The sequence below is a fragment of the Gasterosteus aculeatus genome, chromosome 2, assembly GCF_964276395.1.
Source record: "Gasterosteus aculeatus chromosome 2, fGasAcu3.hap1.1, whole genome shotgun sequence".
In the NCBI taxonomy this organism is placed as follows: Eukaryota; Metazoa; Chordata; class Actinopteri; order Perciformes; family Gasterosteidae; genus Gasterosteus; species Gasterosteus aculeatus.
In genome coordinates this window covers 23,290,359-23,300,236 of record NC_135689.1, presented here as the reverse complement: position 1 = coordinate 23,300,236, position 9,878 = coordinate 23,290,359, and the positions used below count along the sequence as shown (strand labels likewise).

The window sequence follows — 9,878 nt, the reverse complement described above, 5'->3', positions numbered from 1 at the left end:
GGAGTCACTTTCTAAGGCCTTCTCTGTGTCTTTTACAGATAGAATTGAAAAAGCTTACGGCACCTGGGATTCCCAGGCGGTCTTCCATCCAAGTACTAACCAGGCCCTACTCTGCTTAGCTTCTGAGATCAGACGAGATCAGGCGGAGCCAGAGAGGTATGGCCGTAAGCAACTGCATGTCCTCTACCTAATCTTTTAAAATGTGTCAAAGGTTTTGTAGTTTTGACAATTAAATGGAGTCACTTTCTAAGGCCTTCTCTGTGTCTTTTACAGATAGAATTGAAAAAGCTTACGGCACCTGGGATTCCCAGGCGGTCTTCCATCCAAGTAATAACCAGGCCCTACTCTGCTTAGCTTCTGAGATCAGACGAGATCAGGCGGAGCCAGAGAGGTATGGCCGTAAGCAACTGTATGTCCTCTTCCTAATCTTTTAAAATGTGTCAAAGGTTTTGGAGTTTTGATAATGAAAAAGGAGTCACTTTCTAATGCCTTCTCGATTTCTTCCAGAGAGAGAAATGAAAAAGCTTACGGCACCTGGGATTCCCAGGCGGTCTTCCATCCAAGTACTAACCAGGCCCTACTCTGCTTAGCTTCTGAGATCAGACGAGATCAGGCGGAGCCAGAGAGGTATGGCCGTAAGCAACTGTATGTCCTCTTCCTAATCTTTTAAAATGTGTCAAAGGTTTTGGAGTTTTGATAATGAAAAAGGAGTCACTTTCTAATGCCTTCTCGATTTCTTCCAGAGAGAGAAATGAAAAAGCTTACGGCACCTGGGATTCCCAGGCGGTCTTCCATCCAAGTACTAACCAGGCCCTACTCTGCTTAGCTTCTGAGATCAGACGAGATCAGGCGGAGCCAGAGAGGTATGGCCGTAAGCAACTGTATGTCCTCTTCCTAATCTTTTAAAATGTGTCAAAGGTTTTGGAGTTTTGATAATGAAAAAGGATTCACTTTCTAATGCCTTCTCAATTTCTTCCAGAGAGAGAAATGAAAAAGCTTACGGCACCTGGGATTCCCAGGCGGTCTTCCATCCAAGTACTAACCAGGCCCTACTCTGCTTAGCTTCTGAGATCAGACGAGATCAGGCGGAGCCAGAGAGGTATGGCCGTAAGCAACTGTATGTCCTCTACCTAATCTTTTAAAATGTGTCAAAGGTTTTGTAGTTTTGACAATTAAATGGAGTCACTTTCTAAGGCCTTCTCTGTGTCTTTTACAGATAGAATTGAAAAAGCTTACGGCACCTGGGATTCCCAGGCGGTCTTCCATCCAAGTACTAACCAGGCCCTACTCTGCTTAGCTTCTGAGATCAGACGAGATCAGGCGGAGCCAGAGAGGTATGGCCGTAAGCAACTGTATGTCCTCTACCTAATCTTTTAAAATGTGTCAAAGGTTTTGTAGTTTTGACAATTAAATGGAGTCACTTTCTAAGGCCTTCTCTGTGTCTTTTACAGATAGAATTGAAAAAGCTTACGGCACCTGGGATTCCCAGGCGGTCTTCCATCCAAGTACTAACCTGGCCCTACTCTGCTTAGCTTCTGAGATCAGACGAGATCAGGCGGAGCCAGAGAGGTATGGCCGTAAGCAACTGTATGTCCTCTTCCTAATATTTTAAAATGTGTCAAAGGTTTTGGAGTTTTGATCATGAAAAAGGATTCACTTTCTAATGCCTTCTCAATTTCTTCCAGAGAGAGAAATGAAAAAGCTTACGGCACCTGGGATTCCCAGGCGGTCTTCCATCCAAGTACTAACCAGGCCCTACTCTGCTTAGCTTCTGAGATCAGACGAGATCAGGCGGAGCCAGAGAGGTATGGCCGTAAGCAACTGTATGTCCTCTACCTAATCTTTTAAAATGTGTCAAAGGTTTTGTAGTTTTGACAATTAAATGGAGTCACTTTCTAAGGCCTTCTCTGTGTCTTTTACAGATAGAATTGAAAAAGCTTACGGCACCTGGGATTCCCAGGCGGTCTTCCATCCAAGTACTAACCAGGCCCTACTCTGCTTAGCTTCTGAGATCAGACGAGATCAGGCGGAGCCAGAGAGGTATGGCCGTAAGCAACTGTATGTCCTCTTCCTAATCTTTTAAAATGTGTCAAAGGTTTTGGAGTTTTGATAATGAAAAAGGAGTCACTTTCTAATGCCTTCTCGATTTCTTCCAGAGAGAGAAATGAAAAAGCTTACGGCACCTGGGATTCCCAGGCGGTCTTCCATCCAAGTACTAACCAGGCCCTACTCTGCTTAGCTTCTGAGATCAGACGAGATCAGGCGGAGCCAGAGAGGTATGGCCGTAAGCAACTGTATGTCCTCTTCCTAATCTTTTAAAATGTGTCAAAGGTTTTGGAGTTTTGATAATGAAAAAGGAGTCACTTTCTAATGCCTTCTCGATTTCTTCCAGAGAGAGAAATGAAAAAGCTTACGGCACCTGGGATTCCCAGGCGGTCTTCCATCCAAGTACTAACCAGGCCCTACTCTGCTTAGCTTCTGAGATCAGACGAGATCAGGCGGAGCCAGAGAGGTATGGCCGTAAGCAACTGTATGTCCTCTTCCTAATCTTTTAAAATGTGTCAAAGGTTTTGGAGTTTTGATAATGAAAAAGGATTCACTTTCTAATGCCTTCTCAATTTCTTCCAGAGAGAGAAATGAAAAAGCTTACGGCACCTGGGATTCCCAGGCGGTCTTCCATCCAAGTACTAACCAGGCCCTACTCTGCTTAGCTTCTGAGATCAGACGAGATCAGGCGGAGCCAGAGAGGTATGGCCGTAAGCAACTGTATGTCCTCTACCTAATTTTTTAAAATGTGTCAAAGGTTTTGTAGTTTTGACAATTAAATGGAGTCACTTTCTAAGGCCTTCTCTGTGTCTTTTACAGATAGAATTGAAAAAGCTTACGGCACCTGGGATTCCCAGGCGGTCTTCCATCCAAGTACTAACCAGGCCCTACTCTGCTTAGCTTCTGAGATCAGACGAGATCAGGCGGAGCCAGAGAGGTATGGCCGTAAGCAACTGTATGTCCTCTACCTAATCTTTTAAAATGTGTCAAAGGTTTTGTAGTTTTGACAATTAAATGGAGTCACTTTCTAAGGCCTTCTCTGTGTCTTTTACAGATAGAATTGAAAAAGCTTACGGCACCTGGGATTCCCAGGCGGTCTTCCATCCAAGTACTAACCAGGCCCTACTCTGCTTAGCTTCTGAGATCAGACGAGATCAGGCGGAGCCAGAGAGGTATGGCCGTAAGCAACTGCATGTCCTCTACCTAATCTTTTAAAATGTGTCAAAGGTTTTGTAGTTTTGACAATTAAATGGAGTCACTTTCTAAGGCCTTCTCTGTGTCTTTTACAGATAGAATTGAAAAAGCTTACGGCACCTGGGATTCCCAGGCGGTCTTCCATCCAAGTAATAACCAGGCCCTACTCTGCTTAGCTTCTGAGATCAGACGAGATCAGGCGGAGCCAGAGAGGTATGGCCGTAAGCAACTGTATGTCCTCTTCCTAATCTTTTAAAATGTGTCAAAGGTTTTGGAGTTTTGATAATGAAAAAGGAGTCACTTTCTAATGCCTTCTCGATTTCTTCCAGAGAGAGAAATGAAAAAGCTTACGGCACCTGGGATTCCCAGGCGGTCTTCCATCCAAGTACTAACCAGGCCCTACTCTGCTTAGCTTCTGAGATCAGACGAGATCAGGCGGAGCCAGAGAGGTATGGCCGTAAGCAACTGTATGTCCTCTTCCTAATCTTTTAAAATGTGTCAAAGGTTTTGGAGTTTTGATAATGAAAAAGGAGTCACTTTCTAATGCCTTCTCGATTTCTTCCAGAGAGAGAAATGAAAAAGCTTACGGCACCTGGGATTCCCAGGCGGTCTTCCATCCAAGTACTAACCAGGCCCTACTCTGCTTAGCTTCTGAGATCAGACGAGATCAGGCGGAGCCAGAGAGGTATGGCCGTAAGCAACTGTATGTCCTCTTCCTAATCTTTTAAAATGTGTCAAAGGTTTTGGAGTTTTGATAATGAAAAAGGATTCACTTTCTAATGCCTTCTCAATTTCTTCCAGAGAGAGAAATGAAAAAGCTTACGGCACCTGGGATTCCCAGGCGGTCTTCCATCCAAGTACTAACCAGGCCCTACTCTGCTTAGCTTCTGAGATCAGACGAGATCAGGCGGAGCCAGAGAGGTATGGCCGTAAGCAACTGTATGTCCTCTACCTAATCTTTTAAAATGTGTCAAAGGTTTTGTAGTTTTGACAATTAAATGGAGTCACTTTCTAAGGCCTTCTCTGTGTCTTTTACAGATAGAATTGAAAAAGCTTACGGCACCTGGGATTCCCAGGCGGTCTTCCATCCAAGTACTAACCAGGCCCTACTCTGCTTAGCTTCTGAGATCAGACGAGATCAGGCGGAGCCAGAGAGGTATGGCCGTAAGCAACTGTATGTCCTCTACCTAATCTTTTAAAATGTGTCAAAGGTTTTGTAGTTTTGACAATTAAATGGAGTCACTTTCTAAGGCCTTCTCTGTGTCTTTTACAGATAGAATTGAAAAAGCTTACGGCACCTGGGATTCCCAGGCGGTCTTCCATCCAAGTACTAACCTGGCCCTACTCTGCTTAGCTTCTGAGATCAGACGAGATCAGGCGGAGCCAGAGAGGTATGGCCGTAAGCAACTGTATGTCCTCTTCCTAATATTTTAAAATGTGTCAAAGGTTTTGGAGTTTTGATCATGAAAAAGGATTCACTTTCTAATGCCTTCTCAATTTCTTCCAGAGAGAGAAATGAAAAAGCTTACGGCACCTGGGATTCCCAGGCGGTCTTCCATCCAAGTACTAACCAGGCCCTACTCTGCTTAGCTTCTGAGATCAGACGAGATCAGGCGGAGCCAGAGAGGTATGGCCGTAAGCAACTGTATGTCCTCTACCTAATCTTTTAAAATGTGTCAAAGGTTTTGTAGTTTTGACAATTAAATGGAGTCACTTTCTAAGGCCTTCTCTGTGTCTTTTACAGATAGAATTGAAAAAGCTTACGGCACCTGGGATTCCCAGGCGGTCTTCCATCCAAGTACTAACCAGGCCCTACTCTGCTTAGCTTCTGAGATCAGACGAGATCAGGCGGAGCCAGAGAGGTATGGCCGTAAGCAACTGTATGTCCTCTTCCTAATCTTTTAAAATGTGTCAAAGGTTTTGGAGTTTTGATAATGAAAAAGGAGTCACTTTCTAATGCCTTCTCGATTTCTTCCAGAGAGAGAAATGAAAAAGCTTACGGCACCTGGGATTCCCAGGCGGTCTTCCATCCAAGTACTAACCAGGCCCTACTCTGCTTAGCTTCTGAGATCAGACGAGATCAGGCGGAGCCAGAGAGGTATGGCCGTAAGCAACTGTATGTCCTCTTCCTAATCTTTTAAAATGTGTCAAAGGTTTTGGAGTTTTGATAATGAAAAAGGAGTCACTTTCTAATGCCTTCTCGATTTCTTCCAGAGAGAGAAATGAAAAAGCTTACGGCACCTGGGATTCCCAGGCGGTCTTCCATCCAAGTACTAACCAGGCCCTACTCTGCTTAGCTTCTGAGATCAGACGAGATCAGGCGGAGCCAGAGAGGTATGGCCGTAAGCAACTGTATGTCCTCTTCCTAATCTTTTAAAATGTGTCAAAGGTTTTGGAGTTTTGATAATGAAAAAGGAGTCACTTTCTAATGCCTTCTCGATTTCTTCCAGAGAGAGAAATGAAAAAGCTTACGGCACCTGGGATTCCCAGGCGGTCTTCCATCCAAGTACTAACCAGGCCCTACTCTGCTTAGCTTCTGAGATCAGACGAGATCAGGCGGAGCCAGAGAGGTATGGCCGTAAGCAACTGTATGTCCTCTTCCTAATCTTTTAAAATGTGTCAAAGGTTTTGTAGTTTTGACAATTAAATGGAGTCACTTTCTAAGGCCTTCTCTGTGTCTTTTACAGATAGAATTGAAAAAGCTTACGGCACCTGGGATTCCCAGGCGGTCTTCCATCCAAGTACTAACCAGGCCCTACTCTGCTTAGCTTCTGAGATCAGACGAGATCAGGCGGAGCCAGAGAGGTATGGCCGTAAGCAACTGTATGTCCTCTACCTAATCTTTTAAAATGTGTCAAAGGTTTTGTAGTTTTGACAATTAAATGGAGTCACTTTCTAAGGCCTTCTCTGTGTCTTTTACAGATAGAATTGAAAAAGCTTACGGCACCTGGGATTCCCAGGCGGTCTTCCATCCAAGTACTAACCAGGCCCTACTCTGCTTAGCTTCTGAGATCAGACGAGATCAGGCGGAGCCAGAGAGGTATGGCCGTAAGCAACTGTATGTCCTCTTCCTAATCTTTTAAAATGTGTCAAAGGTTTTGGAGTTTTGATAATGAAAAAGGAGTCACTTTCTAATGCCTTCTCGATTTCTTCCAGAGAGAGAAATGAAAAAGCTTACGGCACCTGGGATTCCCAGGCGGTCTTCCATCCAAGTACTAACCAGGCCCTACTCTGCTTAGCTTCTGAGATCAGACGAGATCAGGCAGAGCCAGAGAGGTATGGCCGTAAGCAACTGTATGTCCTCTTCCTAATCTTTTAAAATGTGTCAAAGGTTTTGGAGTTTTGATAATGAAAAAGGAGTCACTTTCTAATGCCTTCTCGATTTCTTCCAGAGAGAGAAATGAAAAAGCTTACGGCACCTGGGATTCCCAGGCGGTCTTCCATCCAAGTACTAACCAGGCCCTACTCTGCTTAGCTTCTGAGATCAGACGAGATCAGGCGGAGCCAGAGAGGTATGGCCGTAAGCAACTGTATGTCCTCTTCCTAATCTTTTAAAATGTGTCAAAGGTTTTGGAGTTTTGATAATGAAAAAGGAGTCACTTTCTAATGCCTTCTCGATTTCTTCCAGAGAGAGAAATGAAAAAGCTTACGGCACCTGGGATTCCCAGGCGGTCTTCCATCCAAGTACTAACCAGGCCCTACTCTGCTTAGCTTCTGAGATCAGACGAGATCAGGCGGAGCCAGAGAGGTATGGCCGTAAGCAACTGTATGTCCTCTTCCTAATCTTTTAAAATGTGTCAAAGGTTTTGGAGTTTTGATAATGAAAAAGGAGTCACTTTCTAATGCCTTCTCGATTTCTTCCAGAGAGAGAAATGAAAAAGCTTACGGCACCTGGGATTCCCAGGCGGTCTTCCATCCAAGTACTAACCAGGCCCTACTCTGCTTAGCTTCTGAGATCAGACGAGATCAGGCGGAGCCAGAGAGGTATGGCCGTAAGCAACTGTATGTCCTCTTCCTAATCTTTTAAAATGTGTCAAAGGTTTTGGAGTTTTGATAATGAAAAAGGATTCACTTTCTAATGCCTTCTCAATTTCTTCCAGAGAGAGAAATGAAAAAGCTTACGGCACCTGGGATTCCCAGGCGGTCTTCCATCCAAGTACTAACCAGGCCCTACTCAGCTTCTGAGATCAGACGAGATCAGGCGGAGCCAGAGAGGTATGGCCGTAAGCAACTGTATGTCCTCTACCTAATCTTTTAAAATGTGTCAAAGGTTTTGTAGTTTTGACAATTAAATGGAGTCACTTTCTAAGGCCTTCTCTGTGTCTTTTACAGATAGAATTGAAAAAGCTTACGGCACCTGGGATTCCCAGGCGGTCTTCCATCCAAGTACTAACCAGGCCCTACTCTGCTTAGCTTCTGAGATCAGACGAGATCAGGCGGAGCCAGAGAGGTATGGCCGTAAGCAACTGTATGTCCTCTACCTAATCTTTTAAAATGTGTCAAAGGTTTTGTAGTTTTGACAATTAAATGGAGTCACTTTCTAAGGCCTTCTCTGTGTCTTTTACAGATAGAATTGAAAAAGCTTACGGCACCTGGGATTCCCAGGCGGTCTTCCATCCAAGTACTAACCAGGCCCTACTCTGCTTAGCTTCTGAGATCAGACGAGATCAGGCGGAGCCAGAGAGGTATGGCCGTAAGCAACTGTATGTCCTCTACCTAATCTTTTAAAATGTGTCAAAGGTTTTGTAGTTTTGACAATGAAATGGAGTCACTTTCTAAGGCCTTCTCTGTGTCTTTTACAGATAGAAATGAAAAAGCTTACGGCACCTGGGATTCCCAGGCGGTCTTCCATCCAAGTACTAACCAGGCCCTACTCTGCTTAGCTTCTGAGATCAGACGAGATCAGGCGGAGCCAGAGAGGTATGGCCGTAAGCAACTGTATGTCCTCTTCCTAATCTTTTAAAATGTGTCAAAGGTTTTGGAGTTTTGATAATGAAAAAGGATTCACTTTCTAATGCCTTCTCAATTTCTTCCAGAGAGAGAAATGAAAAAGCTTACGGCACCTGGGATTCCCAGGCGGACTTCCATCCAAGTACTAACCAGGCCCTACTCTGCTTAGCTTCTGAGATCAGACGAGATCAGGCGGAGCCAGAGAGGTATGGCCGTAAGCAACTGTATGTCCTCTACCTAATCTTTTAAAATGTGTCAAAGGTTTTGTAGTTTTGACAATTAAATGGAGTCACTTTCTAAGGCCTTCTCTGTGTCTTTTACAGATAGAATTGAAAAAGCTTACGGCACCTGGGATTCCCAGGCGGTCTTCCATCCAAGTACTAACCAGGCCCTACTCTGCTTAGCTTCTGAGATCAGACGAGATCAGGCGGAGCCAGAGAGGTATGGCCGTAAGCAACTGTATGTCCTCTACCTAATCTTTTAAAATGTGTCAAAGGTTTTGGAGTTTTGATAATGAAAAAGGAGTCACTTTCTAATGCCTTCTCGATTTCTTCCAGAGAGAGAAATGAAAAAGCTTACGGCACCTGGGATTCCCAGGCGGTCTTCCATCCAAGTACTAACCAGGCCCTACTCTGCTTAGCTTCTGAGATCAGACGAGATCAGGCGGAGCCAGAGAGGTATGGCCGTAAGCAACTGTATGTCCTCTTCCTAATATTTTAAAATGTGTCAAAGGTTTTGGAGTTTCGATCATGAAAAAGGATTCACTTTCTAATGCCTTCTCAATTTCTTCCAGAGAGAGAAATGAAAAAGCTTACGGCACCTGGGATTCCCAGGCGGTCTTCCATCCAAGTACTAACCAGGCCCTACTCTGCTTAGCTTCTGAGATCAGATGAGATCAGGCGGAGCCAGAGAGGTATGGCCGTAAGCAACTGTATGTCCTCTACCTAATCTTTTAAAATGTGTCAAAGGTTTTGTAGTTTTGACAATTAAATGGAGTCACTTTCTAAGGCCTTCTCTGTGTCTTTTACAGATAGAATTGAAAAAGCTTACGGCACCTGGGATTCCCAGGCGGTCTTCCATCCAAGTACTAACCAGGCCCTACTCTGCTTAGCTTCTGAGATCAGACGAGATCAGGCGGAGCCAGAGAGGTATGGCCGTAAGCAACTGTATGTCCTCTTCCTAATCTTTTAAAATGTGTCAAAGGTTTTGGAGTTTTGATAATGAAAAAGGAGTCACTTTCTAATGCCTTCTCGATTTCTTCCAGAGAGAGAAATGAAAAAGCTTACGGCACCTGGGATTCCCAGGCGGTCTTCCATCCAAGTACTAACCAGGCCCTACTCTGCTTAGCTTCTGAGATCAGACGAGATCAGGCGGAGCCAGAGAGGTATGGCCGTAAGCAACTGTATGTCCTCTACCTAATCTTTTAAAATGTGTCAAAGGTTTTGTAGTTTTGACAATTAAATGGAGTCACTTTCTAAGGCCTTCTCTGTGTCTTTTACAGATAGAATTGAAAAAGCTTACGGCACCTGGGATTCCCAGGCGGTCTTCCATCCAAGTACTAACCAGGCCCTACTCTGCTTAGCTTCTGAGATCAGACGAGATCAGGCGGAGCCAGAGAGGTATGGCCGTAAGCAACTGTATGTCCTCTACCTAATCTTTTAAAATGTGTCAAAGGTTTTGTAGTTTTG

General features: G+C 44.5%; 41 non-coding genes and 1 pseudogene across 41 annotated transcripts; all 42 read right to left on the bottom strand.

The window, feature by feature from the left end:
* Positions 1–51: 51 nt before the first annotated feature.
* On the bottom strand, positions 52–170 carry LOC144403120 (5S ribosomal RNA). Its single transcript, XR_013465058.1, has one exon. It is a non-coding gene; the product is annotated as a 5S ribosomal RNA (ribosomal RNA).
* A 116-nt stretch (positions 171–286) lies between these two features.
* LOC144398807 (5S ribosomal RNA) lies at positions 287–405 on the bottom strand. Its single transcript, XR_013460954.1, has one exon. It is a non-coding gene; the product is annotated as a 5S ribosomal RNA (ribosomal RNA).
* A 117-nt stretch (positions 406–522) lies between these two features.
* Positions 523–641, bottom strand: LOC144403119 (5S ribosomal RNA). Its single transcript, XR_013465057.1, has one exon. It is a non-coding gene; the product is annotated as a 5S ribosomal RNA (ribosomal RNA).
* A 117-nt stretch (positions 642–758) lies between these two features.
* On the bottom strand, positions 759–877 carry LOC144403118 (5S ribosomal RNA). The gene has a single exon (XR_013465056.1). It is a non-coding gene; the product is annotated as a 5S ribosomal RNA (ribosomal RNA).
* Positions 878–994: 117 nt separating this feature from the next.
* On the bottom strand, positions 995–1,113 carry LOC144403117 (5S ribosomal RNA). The gene has a single exon (XR_013465055.1). It is a non-coding gene; the product is annotated as a 5S ribosomal RNA (ribosomal RNA).
* Positions 1,114–1,229: 116 nt separating this feature from the next.
* Positions 1,230–1,348, bottom strand: LOC144403116 (5S ribosomal RNA). Its single transcript, XR_013465054.1, has one exon. It is a non-coding gene; the product is annotated as a 5S ribosomal RNA (ribosomal RNA).
* A 116-nt stretch (positions 1,349–1,464) lies between these two features.
* Positions 1,465–1,583, bottom strand: LOC144396492 (5S ribosomal RNA). The gene has a single exon (XR_013458638.1). It is a non-coding gene; the product is annotated as a 5S ribosomal RNA (ribosomal RNA).
* A 117-nt stretch (positions 1,584–1,700) lies between these two features.
* Positions 1,701–1,819, bottom strand: LOC144403115 (5S ribosomal RNA). The gene has a single exon (XR_013465053.1). It is a non-coding gene; the product is annotated as a 5S ribosomal RNA (ribosomal RNA).
* A 116-nt stretch (positions 1,820–1,935) lies between these two features.
* Positions 1,936–2,054, bottom strand: LOC144403114 (5S ribosomal RNA). Its single transcript, XR_013465052.1, has one exon. It is a non-coding gene; the product is annotated as a 5S ribosomal RNA (ribosomal RNA).
* A 117-nt stretch (positions 2,055–2,171) lies between these two features.
* Positions 2,172–2,290, bottom strand: LOC144403113 (5S ribosomal RNA). The gene has a single exon (XR_013465051.1). It is a non-coding gene; the product is annotated as a 5S ribosomal RNA (ribosomal RNA).
* Positions 2,291–2,407: 117 nt separating this feature from the next.
* On the bottom strand, positions 2,408–2,526 carry LOC144403112 (5S ribosomal RNA). The gene has a single exon (XR_013465050.1). It is a non-coding gene; the product is annotated as a 5S ribosomal RNA (ribosomal RNA).
* Positions 2,527–2,643: 117 nt separating this feature from the next.
* On the bottom strand, positions 2,644–2,762 carry LOC144403111 (5S ribosomal RNA). The gene has a single exon (XR_013465049.1). It is a non-coding gene; the product is annotated as a 5S ribosomal RNA (ribosomal RNA).
* A 116-nt stretch (positions 2,763–2,878) lies between these two features.
* Positions 2,879–2,997, bottom strand: LOC144403109 (5S ribosomal RNA). Its single transcript, XR_013465047.1, has one exon. It is a non-coding gene; the product is annotated as a 5S ribosomal RNA (ribosomal RNA).
* A 116-nt stretch (positions 2,998–3,113) lies between these two features.
* On the bottom strand, positions 3,114–3,232 carry LOC144403108 (5S ribosomal RNA). Its single transcript, XR_013465046.1, has one exon. It is a non-coding gene; the product is annotated as a 5S ribosomal RNA (ribosomal RNA).
* A 116-nt stretch (positions 3,233–3,348) lies between these two features.
* On the bottom strand, positions 3,349–3,467 carry LOC144398806 (5S ribosomal RNA). The gene has a single exon (XR_013460953.1). It is a non-coding gene; the product is annotated as a 5S ribosomal RNA (ribosomal RNA).
* A 117-nt stretch (positions 3,468–3,584) lies between these two features.
* LOC144403107 (5S ribosomal RNA) lies at positions 3,585–3,703 on the bottom strand. Its single transcript, XR_013465045.1, has one exon. It is a non-coding gene; the product is annotated as a 5S ribosomal RNA (ribosomal RNA).
* A 117-nt stretch (positions 3,704–3,820) lies between these two features.
* Positions 3,821–3,939, bottom strand: LOC144403106 (5S ribosomal RNA). Its single transcript, XR_013465044.1, has one exon. It is a non-coding gene; the product is annotated as a 5S ribosomal RNA (ribosomal RNA).
* A 117-nt stretch (positions 3,940–4,056) lies between these two features.
* LOC144403105 (5S ribosomal RNA) lies at positions 4,057–4,175 on the bottom strand. The gene has a single exon (XR_013465043.1). It is a non-coding gene; the product is annotated as a 5S ribosomal RNA (ribosomal RNA).
* Positions 4,176–4,291: 116 nt separating this feature from the next.
* LOC144403104 (5S ribosomal RNA) lies at positions 4,292–4,410 on the bottom strand. Its single transcript, XR_013465042.1, has one exon. It is a non-coding gene; the product is annotated as a 5S ribosomal RNA (ribosomal RNA).
* Positions 4,411–4,526: 116 nt separating this feature from the next.
* Positions 4,527–4,645, bottom strand: LOC144396381 (5S ribosomal RNA). The gene has a single exon (XR_013458527.1). It is a non-coding gene; the product is annotated as a 5S ribosomal RNA (ribosomal RNA).
* A 117-nt stretch (positions 4,646–4,762) lies between these two features.
* Positions 4,763–4,881, bottom strand: LOC144403103 (5S ribosomal RNA). The gene has a single exon (XR_013465041.1). It is a non-coding gene; the product is annotated as a 5S ribosomal RNA (ribosomal RNA).
* A 116-nt stretch (positions 4,882–4,997) lies between these two features.
* Positions 4,998–5,116, bottom strand: LOC144403102 (5S ribosomal RNA). The gene has a single exon (XR_013465040.1). It is a non-coding gene; the product is annotated as a 5S ribosomal RNA (ribosomal RNA).
* A 117-nt stretch (positions 5,117–5,233) lies between these two features.
* On the bottom strand, positions 5,234–5,352 carry LOC144403101 (5S ribosomal RNA). The gene has a single exon (XR_013465039.1). It is a non-coding gene; the product is annotated as a 5S ribosomal RNA (ribosomal RNA).
* Positions 5,353–5,469: 117 nt separating this feature from the next.
* On the bottom strand, positions 5,470–5,588 carry LOC144403100 (5S ribosomal RNA). Its single transcript, XR_013465038.1, has one exon. It is a non-coding gene; the product is annotated as a 5S ribosomal RNA (ribosomal RNA).
* Positions 5,589–5,705: 117 nt separating this feature from the next.
* On the bottom strand, positions 5,706–5,824 carry LOC144403098 (5S ribosomal RNA). The gene has a single exon (XR_013465036.1). It is a non-coding gene; the product is annotated as a 5S ribosomal RNA (ribosomal RNA).
* Positions 5,825–5,940: 116 nt separating this feature from the next.
* LOC144403097 (5S ribosomal RNA) lies at positions 5,941–6,059 on the bottom strand. The gene has a single exon (XR_013465035.1). It is a non-coding gene; the product is annotated as a 5S ribosomal RNA (ribosomal RNA).
* A 116-nt stretch (positions 6,060–6,175) lies between these two features.
* On the bottom strand, positions 6,176–6,294 carry LOC144403096 (5S ribosomal RNA). Its single transcript, XR_013465034.1, has one exon. It is a non-coding gene; the product is annotated as a 5S ribosomal RNA (ribosomal RNA).
* A 117-nt stretch (positions 6,295–6,411) lies between these two features.
* LOC144397341 (5S ribosomal RNA) lies at positions 6,412–6,530 on the bottom strand. The gene has a single exon (XR_013459487.1). It is a non-coding gene; the product is annotated as a 5S ribosomal RNA (ribosomal RNA).
* Positions 6,531–6,647: 117 nt separating this feature from the next.
* On the bottom strand, positions 6,648–6,766 carry LOC144403095 (5S ribosomal RNA). Its single transcript, XR_013465033.1, has one exon. It is a non-coding gene; the product is annotated as a 5S ribosomal RNA (ribosomal RNA).
* A 117-nt stretch (positions 6,767–6,883) lies between these two features.
* Positions 6,884–7,002, bottom strand: LOC144403094 (5S ribosomal RNA). Its single transcript, XR_013465032.1, has one exon. It is a non-coding gene; the product is annotated as a 5S ribosomal RNA (ribosomal RNA).
* Positions 7,003–7,119: 117 nt separating this feature from the next.
* On the bottom strand, positions 7,120–7,238 carry LOC144403093 (5S ribosomal RNA). Its single transcript, XR_013465031.1, has one exon. It is a non-coding gene; the product is annotated as a 5S ribosomal RNA (ribosomal RNA).
* A 117-nt stretch (positions 7,239–7,355) lies between these two features.
* Positions 7,356–7,469, bottom strand: LOC144399862 (5S ribosomal RNA; annotated as a pseudogene).
* A 116-nt stretch (positions 7,470–7,585) lies between these two features.
* LOC144403092 (5S ribosomal RNA) lies at positions 7,586–7,704 on the bottom strand. The gene has a single exon (XR_013465030.1). It is a non-coding gene; the product is annotated as a 5S ribosomal RNA (ribosomal RNA).
* A 116-nt stretch (positions 7,705–7,820) lies between these two features.
* LOC144403091 (5S ribosomal RNA) lies at positions 7,821–7,939 on the bottom strand. The gene has a single exon (XR_013465029.1). It is a non-coding gene; the product is annotated as a 5S ribosomal RNA (ribosomal RNA).
* A 116-nt stretch (positions 7,940–8,055) lies between these two features.
* Positions 8,056–8,174, bottom strand: LOC144403090 (5S ribosomal RNA). Its single transcript, XR_013465028.1, has one exon. It is a non-coding gene; the product is annotated as a 5S ribosomal RNA (ribosomal RNA).
* Positions 8,175–8,291: 117 nt separating this feature from the next.
* LOC144397514 (5S ribosomal RNA) lies at positions 8,292–8,410 on the bottom strand. The gene has a single exon (XR_013459660.1). It is a non-coding gene; the product is annotated as a 5S ribosomal RNA (ribosomal RNA).
* A 116-nt stretch (positions 8,411–8,526) lies between these two features.
* LOC144403089 (5S ribosomal RNA) lies at positions 8,527–8,645 on the bottom strand. The gene has a single exon (XR_013465027.1). It is a non-coding gene; the product is annotated as a 5S ribosomal RNA (ribosomal RNA).
* A 117-nt stretch (positions 8,646–8,762) lies between these two features.
* LOC144403087 (5S ribosomal RNA) lies at positions 8,763–8,881 on the bottom strand. Its single transcript, XR_013465025.1, has one exon. It is a non-coding gene; the product is annotated as a 5S ribosomal RNA (ribosomal RNA).
* A 117-nt stretch (positions 8,882–8,998) lies between these two features.
* On the bottom strand, positions 8,999–9,117 carry LOC144403360 (5S ribosomal RNA). Its single transcript, XR_013465298.1, has one exon. It is a non-coding gene; the product is annotated as a 5S ribosomal RNA (ribosomal RNA).
* A 116-nt stretch (positions 9,118–9,233) lies between these two features.
* Positions 9,234–9,352, bottom strand: LOC144403086 (5S ribosomal RNA). The gene has a single exon (XR_013465024.1). It is a non-coding gene; the product is annotated as a 5S ribosomal RNA (ribosomal RNA).
* A 117-nt stretch (positions 9,353–9,469) lies between these two features.
* On the bottom strand, positions 9,470–9,588 carry LOC144403085 (5S ribosomal RNA). The gene has a single exon (XR_013465023.1). It is a non-coding gene; the product is annotated as a 5S ribosomal RNA (ribosomal RNA).
* Positions 9,589–9,704: 116 nt separating this feature from the next.
* On the bottom strand, positions 9,705–9,823 carry LOC144403084 (5S ribosomal RNA). Its single transcript, XR_013465022.1, has one exon. It is a non-coding gene; the product is annotated as a 5S ribosomal RNA (ribosomal RNA).
* Between the last annotated feature and the right edge of the window lie 55 nt (positions 9,824–9,878).